Source organism: Pelodiscus sinensis, chromosome 2 (assembly GCF_049634645.1).
Source record: "Pelodiscus sinensis isolate JC-2024 chromosome 2, ASM4963464v1, whole genome shotgun sequence".
NCBI classification, from domain to species: domain Eukaryota; kingdom Metazoa; phylum Chordata; order Testudines; family Trionychidae; genus Pelodiscus; species Pelodiscus sinensis.
The window spans coordinates 201,484,674-201,497,736 of NC_134712.1; the positions used below are offsets into that span (position 1 = coordinate 201,484,674).

The window sequence follows — 13,063 nt, forward strand, 5'->3', positions numbered from 1 at the left end:
TCTGGGTATTCCTTATACCTCCTTGCCTTAGAATATTATCCAGCTAATGACAGTGGAACATTATTTCATAAACCACCTCTGTTTACAAATCAAAGTGACTAGCTTAAGCACAGTTTGCTGAACTGCAGAGCTGTTATTAGGAAATGTGAGTGAGCTGAAGTGGGGATCCCTGTAGAGTTAACTTGGCAGCATTTGCAATCCTGGCTCAACCTGATATTAAAAGTGAGTCATCAGTTTACCCACACAGCAGGCCCTCACTTTGTACTTCTCACTGTGAGCAACTCAGCAGAGGGTCAGAAGATTCAGAGTTAGCTTCTATAATTAATAACCCACTAAAAGGAACTCCTTGTTAAGGGAGGCTTGTTTCACTCTTGTATTTTTGTCCTTCAGTATTAGCCACTGATAAATAACAAAAGCACAAGTCAAATCCACCATCCGGAAGGTTCGTTTGCAATACTTGTTAGTCATCTGATTCAGACTGCTTCATTTCTACTCCCGGTCTAAGGCTTTGGAACTATACTAGTTCATGCAAAAGCTATATTTATGCCTGCTAAGAACTGCTTGCAATGCAAACCTTTCATTTTCATCAGCTCTGTGCTGTCTTGTTTTCCCAAGAAAATCTGTGACTTGTACTAATCTCATATGAGGCCTCTATCAGGAAAAACGTTGGCATTCACCACTCTTTGGTAAGGCATGCGGGTGCGTCCACATTGCCCCCTTAGCTCGAAATAAGCGACACAATTTGAGCTACACAAATTGTGTCGCTTTTTTCAAGTGTATTTTGAAATAGCTTATTTTGTAATTTAGCGCTGTCTACACAGCGCTAAATTTAAAAATAAACCACTATTCTGAGATGTCCCTTAATCCTCATGGAACAAGGTTTACAGGGATGATGGAATAGTGTGCCTGTTATTTTGAAATATATTTAAAAATAATGGGCATGTTGTCAAGACACAAAATAGCTATTTTGGGATACCAGAAGTATCCCGAAATAGCATGGCAATGTAGACGTACCCTAAGGGAATAGCAGCCATCTGGACTTATACCTTTGCCATTCAGGGAAACTCTGTATATCTTGGTTGTTGCCAAATTAACATCTAGCCCTGTAGTATAGAATCACTATGCAGATCATTACACGGGTTTAACGCTTTAAAGGATGAGGCAGTTTTCTCATACTGACTCTAACTGTTCCCTTCCTTAACATCCTCTAGTACCCTTTTGTACTATTGTAGGAATCTCTTCTGCCTCTTTTATGGTCTAAAAATTTGTATATGATTTCTGTATTCCTTAGTCTTGATTTATCCAAGATACTGGGTACCTATTTTGTTCTGTTTGCTTCAAAGCCATTCCCTGCCCCCCAAGCCCTTATTTTTTAGCCTCAGAGGCCCTGATTTGCAAAAAGAAAATAAACACATGCTTGCGTTACATTGACTTCAGTACATGTGCTTAAGCGCCCTTCCTGAATAGGATGCTTTCCTGAATTAGAATCTGTATTTCCACTATGATTTTACAACAATTTTGTTTGCTCTGAGGAGGCCAGAACTGAATAGAATATTTCAGCTATGATTTTATTGGATCCATGCTACAGTACTGGGAAAACAGAATTAGTTACAGGACCTACCACCAAGCTTATGAAATCTAGCATGGGGAACATGCTTTTCACTCTATTCCTTTGCAAAAATTTAGCCCCCCCCCCCCCAAAAAAACCCCTCTCTTGATTTGTGTAGAGATTTATCAGTTTTACTAAGCCTTCTCAGTATGTTATCCTATACGTGTGTGTGTTTAACACTCTAGTTTATGTTGCATAAAAAAGCCTCCGCCTGAGCTTACTTGATTTTACATGTGCATTTTCTGAAACTACACTAAACTGTAAGGTCTAAGGTTTTAAACTGCAACTCATTGTGATCTTTGTCAAACTTTGTAACACTCAAATTTACTGTAATCTGCAACTTTATAACCTTTGTAACTCTCAGCCAATTTGTAACTTGCTCTAAACTGCATTCTCCCATGTGTGTGTGTTTGTGTTTTGTGTTTGTTTTGTGTTTTGTGTTTTTTGTTTGAAGTTGCAGTGCTAAGACTGGAGCACATGGGGATGAGTCATCACAGATTGCTGCTTTTGCTGGATAAAGGGAGGTTGGGCATGCTCCCTGATGAGGAGGTGAATGAGTCAGAGAAGCTATTCAAACACTATATAAGGAGAGGGAGCACATGTGAGACTCCTCTTTTTCTTCCCCTACTCCTGGGAAACTCCTCTCTACAGGCAGTGTCTCTCCTCCTGACCAGCTTCCCCAGCCATGATGAGCAGACAGACCCTCCAGGATCCACATTCCTTGGCTCCTTCTGCAACCCATATGCCGGTGTGAGTGCCTGAGGGCAGGAATGAATGTGTGTGAATGAATGAAGGTGTGTGTGTGCTTGTTTGTTTGTGTGTGTGTGTATGTGCAAGAGATAGCTCTGTATCTTCTTTAGTTTATATCTTTAGAGGCAGCTCTATCTTCTTTGGTTTAACCTTGCAGTGCAAATAGTGGAGTGCTAATTCCTCAAACAATAAACCCATACTAGTGTAATCCTGGGTGGTCTCCGGTGAGAATATTTTTGGAGTAACAGTTTTCAGTTCTTCAGTGCAGTACTGTTAGAGTATGGCTAGACCACATCCCTCTCTCGCCAGAGGGATGTAATTAGACAAACCGACATTGCAAATGAAGCAGGGATTTAAATCTCCCGTGCATCACTTGAATAAAAATGTCCGCCACGTATTGCCGAATCAGCAGTTTGTCAGCAAAAAGCGCCTATCAAGACAGGGATTGGGTGACAAAGAAAGCCTTTGTCAGCTGATCCTGTAAACCTCGTTTTACGAGGCATAAGGGATCGGCTGACAAAGGCTTTCTTTGTCGCCCGATCCCCGTCTTCACAGCCGCTTTTTGCTGACAAACTTCTGCCTTGACAAAATGTGGTGGCCATTTTTATTCAAATAAAGCACGGGAGATTTAAATCCCCGCTTCATTTGCAATGTTAGTATGTCTAATTTACATCTCTGTGGCAAAAGAGGGATGTAATCTAGACATACCCTTCATTACAACATATAGCCTCCCTTTCTTGCGACATCATAATAGTTACTCTAAATGTACACCACTTAGTCATATGCATTCTCTGAATTTCAGTTTTGTAGGTGTTCAAAGTATTCATTTCCCCAATAAAAACAAAACACAAATATAGAGGAGAAGAGACTGAAAAATATACAAAAAGTGTAGAAAATATAGCTATGAGAGGCAGGAATTGAATGAAAAAATTAAGCCACTCTGAGCAATGCATGATAGATGGTTAAATAAGTTATATTATGAAAAGGAGAATGGCTTATGTCAAGTGCCTCTTCACCCGCTAACGATACTGTGAAATATGATCACTTATCTTGAATAGTCTTTGTCCTAACAGCTACATTCTTGAACTTATAAACACTATTAATTTTGTCAAACATGGAATTTGAGTCCAGCAGCCTCCTTTCTACATTTTAACTGAATGAGTCTCATAAATTGCTGGTGTAAAATCTACTGGAAACAGTGGAGTTATATGTCAGGCAGGAATTTAGTGCAGTATTTAAAAATTGCAGTAATGAAGATTTTTGCCTATAAAAAATATTGGATTATTTATGCCTGCAAGGATCCTTATAACTCTTGTATTCTTCCTGTGTGTGAATCTCCTTTGTCTGGACTCTTCCTTCTAGCCTCCATTTTATGCATTTTGGACCGGACTCTGACTGACTGTACTGGTAGCACAAGGGCATGGCACAATGCAGCTGCGGAATGCAAACATACTGGGTGAGATTTGGAAAGACAAAGCAAGGCTGAATCCCTGGTATCCATTTCCCACTTTGGACAGCAGAGTGAACTTTTCCAAAGCCTGGTCCTAATTGGTGCTGAACTGTGTGCCTCTCCATTACTAATCACTGGGACTTTTGCTGGCAAAGGACAAGGTGGGATGGTTGGACTCTGTTTTCTGAAGGGTATTTGTCAAGGGGAAAGTCCCAGTCTGAACAACTTAACTGGGCCCTGGGGAATTTTGCCAAGAGCCTCGGAAGAGGGAAGCGTTCCCCCATCCAAGTTATAGAGTAGCAGTAAAAATGCAGAGCTATGGCTGCTAGTCCTAGTGATAGGAATAGCCCTTGGCTCTATCTCACTCCCTCTGCCATGATATGGAAAATTGTGTATTCTGAGCAATAGCCTAACATCTTCCATGCCAGCCCATCCCTGCATTGTCCTTACTCTCTTTAATGAAAGCAGGCAGGAGGCACCTTGCAGAGCTAGATCCTTCTGCATGCAGAGCAGATTTTCCTTTCCTAGCAGAACCCTCCGAGGCTCCACTGCCTGAAAGCTCCTACAACTCAGAAGGAGGCGGCAGGATTATCCTCCATGGTGCTAATTGTGATACAATGCTCCAAGTGGGGAGAACAGCACAAAGTGAATCCTAAAACTGATCCTTCCTGCATGAACTGAAGAAGGCAACAGGCCAGGGACCCAAACTGACACTGTCTGATGCCAAAAAGTCCCATGTGTTTTGGTTTGGGATTTATGCACAATGCATGAGGGAGGGGGATGTAGCTCAGATGGAAGAGATGTGCAAGGGACCAGGACAGGAGCCATTTTACCTGAGTAAGCTGGAATATGCATACGTTGTGAGAGCATTTATTAAGCTGCAGCCTAAGCATCTGGGATATACACTGGGGTTCTCCCAGGTAGGGCGTCCTCCCCAAATACCCATGCTTCTCTGTTTAAGGCGATTCATGAGTCAAGTGCCCCTCCAGCAGCCAGCAAAGGCAGGGAAAGGAATAGGTGGGGCCAGAGAAATAAGAGGGGCTAGAGCCTCTTCCAATCTTGCTGCCTGGAATGCTGCCCAGTGCAGCACAGTGGCTGACTGGGAGAGCGCCGGGCTGCAACTCAGCAAGCTGCTCCTCCCAAGGCTTGGCTTCTGGGAACGGTGAGGCAGAGACATGCCCCTCCCCCCCCCATCCCTCCAGCATGCTCAGAGTCCACTTTTGTCATGAGAAATTGCGTTTGGGCAGGGGTTGAGCTGTGGCTGCCTCCTTGCCAACCAGTATCTCTTGTAGCCAGCTACTGCTGCACACTGAGCATGCCAGAAAAGGAAGGGGGCGGGTGAAGAGGTGGAAGGGAGTTTGATTCACTCAGCCTCTGTCCCAGAACGTACAGGAGGCAGCCCATTGCTGCTGCAACCAGGCACTCTCCCAGGCAGCTGCTTTGCTGCACCAGGCAGCATCTAGGAGTGGCTCCAAGGCCACCAAACATGCCAGGGGGAACTGGTGCAGCAAAAGGACAGAGACCTTCAGCAGCATGTGGTGAGAAGGGGGTGGGAAAATACAGGGGCCATGGGCTGGGGGAAGGTCAGAGAGGAATCATGTGGGCAGGCCAAGTGGCCTCCCCTTTAGCTGGCAACCCCCTCCACTTCCCAGAGTTGAAGGACACTAGTCATCTTGTATATAACCTCCTAGCCCACTTCTCCCTGCCTCTCAAATTTCCTGTGCACTGAGTTGCTGAGAATTCCCATGGGTCAAGCCAAGAACTGTACAGATTGCTAAGACTCCAGAAGACCTTGGAGGGGTGATGGATATCTCTGTATCTTGGAACAGATCACACTAAAATAATAAGCCCTTATATAGTGCTCTATATAATACTATTCATAGGCCAAAATGATGATCAGACAACTTTAATACAAATGAATTTTGTTTTTGAAAAGTACCAGTACCAAATAGTGCATAAAACATGAGTGCAAATTAGTGGTCAGCTAAAAGCAAATAGATAAAATTATAGACATTATTAGATTTCCAGAACTTCTGAAAGACAACTGTAGGTAAGTTTATTTGTGTATAAAGTTAATGTGGCAAATGGAAGCCAATTATTGTGAAGATTCTGATACCTTTGTGCATATTCAGCAGTATTTTAATTTTCAAACAATACTGTTGAAATGAATGAGACTACCCACATGCTACTCTTTGGGTACATCTAGACTAGTTTACCCGGCATAGTCAATGAAGCGGGGATTTAAATAATTCCCGCTTCATTAAAATAAAAATGGCTGCCGTACTGTGTCAATGATCAGCTGATCCGACTCAGCGTGGCAATCTAGACGCGATGCAGTCGACAAGGGAAGTCTTTGTCGACCGCACCGCATCTAGACTGCCGCGTTGTGCCGGATCAGCTGATCGTCAGCATAGCACAACGGCCATGTTTATTTTAATGAAGCAGGGATTATTTAAATCCTCGCTTCATTGACTATGCAGGGTAAACTAGTTAACATGGCCCCGACGACAGAGCCATGTACTCTGGATGTCCCCAAAGAGTAGCATGTGGGTAGTCTCATTCATTTCAACAGTACTGTTTGAAAATTAAAATACTGCTGAATATGCATAAAGATGTCAGAATCTTCACAATAACTGGCTTCCATTTGCCACATTAACTTTATGCACAAATAAACTTACCTACAGTTGTCTTTCAGAAGTTCTGGAAATCTAATAAATCTTAATTGTGCGTAAGGCTAATACAATCTATCCCAAAGTAAACATGCCTCTCATATACAGTGATTTCAACAATCCTTTATCTCTAAAGTTATTCAGAAAAGAAGATAGAGTTATCTGAGACACATGTGGGCTGCATCTAGACTGGCATGATTTTGCGGAAATACTTTTAACGGAAAAGTTTTTCCATTAAAAGTATTTCCGCAAAAGCACATCTAGATTGGCATGGATGCTTTTGCGCAAACAGTGTTTTTGCACAAAAGTATCCGTGGCCAGTCTAGACACAATTTTGCACAAGAAAGCCCCGATCACCATTTTAGCCATTGGGGCTTTTTTGCGCAAAACCGTTCTTCCCTATCTACATTGGCCCTCTTGCGCAAGTATTCTTGCGCAAGAGGGCTTTTTCCTGAGCGGCAGCATGAAAGTATTTGCGCAAGAAGCACTGATTTTCTACATTACAAAGTCAGTGCTCTTGCACAAATTCAAGCAGCCAGTGTAGACAGCTGGCAAGTTTTTATGCAAAAGCGTCTGCTTTTGAGCAAAATCTTACCAGTCTAGATACACCCGTTAAGAATGAAACCAGTGTCTGCTAAGGAACATGTGAAAAGAGCCAACCAAAAGAATCCCTCCATCAGATGCTACTTAGAGAGGGAAAACATATGTGATTTATTAATATAGACATGCAAAGAGCAGCTTAGCCTATACAGAGAAGGTGGAGTTTGCCTCTACCCTAACTGATATCTGATTGTGTGGGAAGAATTCAGATATATAATAAATATCTGTAGGAGTAAAACATTAAGATAAAAACATATTATATGGGAAAAGAAAAGCAAGATAACATGCAAACGGGGAGGGAGACCTAGAATAGGGAAACTCCAACATATTGAATAATGCAAAAATGAAAGCAGTGGAAGAGATGGAATTATAGAGTGCAGTAGATGTTCTCCCAAGATAGAAACAGCTCATAGAAGAATAATTCACAAATCAATAGGCTATTGAGAGATTATCCAATTTCTGTCTTCAGGACAGCACTTATGAGTGTGCTTCAAAATAAACACAGGATTAGGAGATTAGGGACATGCAAACATAGTAAAATCAGTAGATTTACATCAGGTCACAGTAGAATAGGAACAGGTGAAACAGGCTCTGTCTACATTTGAGCTGGAAAGTCTGATTCCAAGTTTCTGTAGGCATATCTGTGCTAGCTCTGCGTGGGCTAATACAGCAGAGCCGGTGTAGTGGCTCACTATAGCCACCTGTGTACTTACCCATCAGATCCAGGCATATATTTGGGCAGCAGTCCCAAGCTGCTGCCTGAGCTACATTCCTATTTTTAGAATGCTAGCTTGATCATGTCTAACATGAACTGGAAATGACACCTCCTATTTCAAATGTAGACCTAGCCAAAGTGGCAAAGGAATGAAATAGACTAACCAGAACACCAGGCTGTGGCAGAACAAAAACCAGAATTGTTTGATAGTTCTGAATTTGAAATCCTGGTTCTCATAAGGAGAAATAGTCAATCACCTTTTTTCTTTAAAAGCATGAACAGATGGGAAACTGTCCTATAAGCCGAAGAATAATGTTTTTTGAGAGTAAGTCTAGAGCATTCTGTAGAATAAAACACTCTTTCTGTTTGTTTGTAACAGTTTTAGTTTCAGAGTTCTGACATAAACATACAGTACTTATTAGCTGTTATACCCTGAAAACATTGTAACAGGAATTGTGGATACGGAAGTCCAGAGCCTGAAGCCAAGCCTTAGGTTTTCCTCAATTGACTTTAACCAGAGTAAAGATGCCAAGATTTGGCCCTCTGAGTTCAACATAAAAATCAAAAGTTTGTTTTCTCCTTTTTTTTCTTTTCAACTTCCGGTCAACTTACTTCATATTCAAAAGTTTGTTACTGGATTAGGCAGAAAGATATGTTCCCCTGGCTGCACTGTAGCTAGGAATTCTGGGATGAAATCCTGGCCTCACTGAAGTCAAAAGTTAACTGGACTATAAAAGCCAAGATAAAAGCAAAGACCGAGCAGTTTAAGCTGGGTCATCAGCAATGAATATACTCACTGCTCTAGATCTTATAATGGACAGGAGGATCTTGTTGTTATTATTTACTTTTTACTGCCCCACACTCTGTTTAAATGTGTAAAGTCTGTTTCTGAACAGTAGCATGGGTCACAATTCTCTATTTCCGCTGTACCTGTCAAACCTCTTCTCCTTCAGACCCGCTCTCAAAATTCACTTATTTCTTGTAAGCTTTCTGTCTGTTCTCACCTCTGGTGCTGTCCATCTACTTTTTCATGCCTGGCTCTATTAAAATCAAATGTTTCCACAGGATTTCTTATCACTTCTCCTTAATCCATTTACTTTTCATGGTAGTAAGGCCAGCAACTTTGGCACTTACTTAAAAGTACCTGGTTACTTATGAAAGTGTGTAAATGGCTTTGCACCAATCAGTGTGAAGAGCAGAACACAATTCAGAACTAAGTTGAGTTAAGCCCCATTTTTTTAAAAGGCATCAACATCCCCAGATGTAAGTTGATCTATGACCATTTATATGTAAAGATTCATTGCACGCTTGGGGCTAAATTCTCAGCTGGCGTAATTTGGAACCACTCCATTGATGTCAATGAAACTATGCTGCTTTATATTGAGTGAGGCATTTTAGAAGGCATGTAATTTCTTTTACACACTTAAGGGGTATGTCTACACCGAATTCCTTTTTCGAGAGAGGAACGCAAATGCAGCTGAGCAAAATTGCAAATGAAGCATGGATTTGAATTTCCCGCACTTCATTTGCATAATGGCATCCGTCCACTTTTTCGAAATAGCCTATTTCGAAAAAAGAAATGCTGCGTAGATGCAGTTATTTTGAAAGAAAACCTTTCTTTCAAAATTACCCTTATTCCTTATAAAATGAGGTTTGAGGGTTATTTAGAAAGAAGGGTTATCTTTTGAAATAACCGTGTCTACACAGCATTTCTTTTTTCAAAATACTCTATTTCGAAAAAGCAGCCGGACACCATTATGCAAATGAAGCACGGGAAGTTCAAATCCGCGCTTCATTTGCAATTTTGTTCAGCTGCATTTGCATTCCTCTCTCGAAAGAGGAATGTAGTGTAAACATACCCCCAGGAAGTCACTGTTTAGTCTTACAGGATGTATGTATGAGATAAAAGTGACATGAAAGCAAATGGAGACTATTTGGAAGCTGTGTCTGTTCTCGTCCTTCAAGGATTTTTTAAAATAAGTTTTAAAGCAATGTTAGGGAGATGTGATGCCAATGTAGTTTTAATATTATGAAGACTAGTGCTTCGCCCTCACCATCAATGATGGTGTGGTACTTTATAAAGATAGATCCGACCCAGCAACTCAAATCAGTTATCCGTGGTTATGAGACATAATTTCAGGGGCATTGGTAGGACGGGGTGGGGGAACTGGGGCTCCAGTATGGGATCCTGAATGGGCAGGGTCTCTGGAAAGTTTAGGGATTCCAGGAGCATGAAGCTGGTGGGAGGAGCATAGGCTCTGGGATGGTGAGACTGGGAGGCAGGGGCTGGGTTCTGGGAGGTCAGGCTATTGGAGGGACTTGGCTCAGCCTACTTTTGCAGTTTTTCTGGCACCTGTGGCAGTAGCTATTCTCTTTGTGCTAAATGTCTAGACATCTCATTGTCTCGTTATTAGGAATCAGAAGATTGTCCTTCTATCTGTGCTGCTGTTACCCAGGTTTCCTCTGGATCCTTCCCATCTTCTATGCCTTCAGACTGTAGGCAGGAGTGTGTGTTGCTGTGTATACAGACTGTTCTATGAACTATATCAGTGTTATTGAATTTTAATGTATTTTAACTCAGCACATCAGATCAGAATCTGCCTAAGAGGCTTTCAGATCTAGAAAGTTATCAAAGATGTTCCAAACACGTATATTTCTGATCATTTGCTGGAGGTTCCTCTGTTATAGCTAAGATAGAAGATATATACAAAACAATGTTACATCTTGATTTATAGCATGTTGCTGTAACTTCAAAGGTCAGAGTTCCATTTACTTCAGTAATTGTAGCCAAAGGATTGGCGCCTATCATTAGAAATTAATGTGTAGTCAGACATTAGATTTGATATTGCTTGAAATACAAAAAGAAAATCAAAATAAAAAAGATTTTCGCTACAAAATAGTTCATTCAAACCATTCTAAGACTGAGTTTACCCTGAGGATTCCTGTAGGTAAAAATTTTAGTTTGTGATTGAATTTCCTCCTTTGTTGGATGCTGTCTCTTGCAGGTATTCTACAAAGGGGACAAAACTCCTTTATTTTTCTGCCACATTCCAGACTCAGTATATAGTAAAATCCTTCTCTGCAGACTTCAGTTTTCTTTTGCAGGGTAAGTTATCAATTTTATGCAGGATACTTGAATATTTTCATGTTTGACAAGCCGCAGGTTAAGATGTGTTTTAACTGAATCTGGCTAACTCTCCATTCTCTATCAAGCTTTCCAGACCTGCAGAGCTTTGAACTTTACACTTGAAAGGAGGAGGTGTTTATTGGAATCTGTAGTGGCCCTCTTCTCATCTGAAGATATCACTTCTATTCCACTTCATAAAATAATGAACAGTGGAACTGTCTTGTGTGAATTAGACCAGCAGTCTTGCCCAATTTTCCTGGTAAAAGTAATAAAATGTAAGTGTTCCAGCAGTGAGACCAGCCCTGTGGCAGTCTTCAAAGGACTTCCTTCTATCTTGGCTTCAAAACTAGGATATAAGAATATCAAAAGCTTAACATAGAACAAGGCCTAGTTTTAACTATCTTTCTATGTTAAAGAAGTTGACTAAACATTTATTGAGAGTTTAAGATGTTCCAGATTCTTTATTGTGATATGAATAATATTTATAGAAACTGTTTGTAAAAGGAGTTTAGACTGTATAGTTTTTCATTTTAATTCTTTGCTGTATTTGCCATAGTATGCGGGCTTTCCCTGTCTGCTAATCCACTGAAACCTTCATCAGACTTCATCTGAAACTTATTTTACATACATTTTCATGAAAGAGTTTACAATAAACTTTATCATATTTTTGACATCAAATAATAATTGTAGAAGAGTTGTCCTTTCCAGACAGGTTAACTAGCTATTTTTCTAAGTCACTAACCCATTCCACATATGATTCCACTATCTTGGTTGGCATCATGCTTTCAGTCTTCTGATCTGATTGTCAGATTTTATAAAAGTAGTTTTGCATCTGGTTAACATTGGGTGTGAGAAGTTCTATAAGGAAAACTCAAGGTATGGCAAGAAGTCACATTGATTCATTCAATCCTGATTGAATTTTGAACCAGTCTCACAGCATGGTGATACAAGGCACTGTGCTACATTTCATATTAGATAAGATGTAATCCTAAATCCCATTAATGTTCTATAAATAACCAAGACAGATCATCAGCTGGTGGAAATTGGTAGCGCGCTACTAAAGTTATAGAGTTATGCTGATATACATCAGCTGAGGGTCTGACCAACAAAATTCAAAGTAGTTTTTTGCAAGACAATGGCTATTAATCTGTCCGGCCCTGATTCAAATTTAGATAAATAAGTGTTGTGCATATGATTTTCAATTGATAATTTATCAGACTAATTTAGTTGATAAATATCCTTCTTTTTCTGTTGGCAGAGTATCCACAAGCAGATCATGATATCCACATACATATGGGTATTTATTAAAACAGAATAATTTCAAATATTTTAAACTCTGTCAATTGATCATGAACCATTCTTTGCAAGTATTTGTTGTTTGCTCCTTAGGCTGCTTTATTTCATTGTGATTGGTCAGACTGGTCACATGGTATTGCATCTGATCTCAAGTAGGATGAACGGGTAAGCACTTTGGGGGGAAATGTACAGTTTGACTTATGAGAATATTAATGCTTAGTTTCTCAGGTTCTACTGGCACAAGCATCTAGGGAAAGTAAATTCCAATTGCACAAATTTGTGCAGAAAGTAATTACAAATAAGGGGCGTATCACTAAAGGTAAAACACTTAAAAGTCAAGCAGATATTAACAGTAGTCATCTAGCTCCACTAAGTACATTTTGCTTGCCTAAAATCTCCTTTTGGTTTCAAAAGGATTTGTTAGTTTTCTCTTCCTGTCACAATCTGTTATACAATATTATTGTTTGCTCTTAAATTGTTGCCACATTCCATCTTAGACATTTCTGAACCAAGTTAGAGAAATAGTAGGCAAGGCCCCATGGAAAGATGAGTTAGGAAGAAAAGGACTGGCAGTTCCTAAAAGCTGTAATTCTAGAGGCTATGTCTAGACTGCAGAGTTTTATTGGAAAAAGATACCCGAATTGTGAATCACAATCTTTTTCCGCTTTTTTTTTTCGGAAGAGGCTTTTCCGAAATTTGGCCTGTCTACACGGGGCCAAATTTTGGAAAAAAAATCCTCTTTCAGAACATCTCTCATTCATCTCACTGAGAGATATACAGGGATGCCAAAAGAACATGCCCTCTTTTTCGGAAACTGTTCTGAAAAAGTGGACCCATTCTCTGGATG

General features: G+C 40.4%; 1 long non-coding RNA gene across 2 annotated transcripts; it reads left to right on the forward strand.

Annotated features, from left to right (window-relative positions):
* The first annotated feature begins 2,231 nt into the window (after positions 1-2,231).
* On the forward strand, positions 2,232-11,575 carry LOC142826832 (uncharacterized). Of its 2 annotated transcripts, XR_012901091.1 has the most exons (4): positions 2,232-2,359; positions 3,722-3,815; positions 10,799-10,899; positions 11,007-11,575. It is a non-coding gene; the product is annotated as an uncharacterized LOC142826832 (long non-coding RNA). The 2 variants fall into 2 exon arrangements; XR_012901092.1 differs by lacking the exon at positions 3,722-3,815 and having other exon boundaries at positions 2,237-2,359.
* The last annotated feature ends 1,488 nt before the right edge of the window (positions 11,576-13,063 follow it).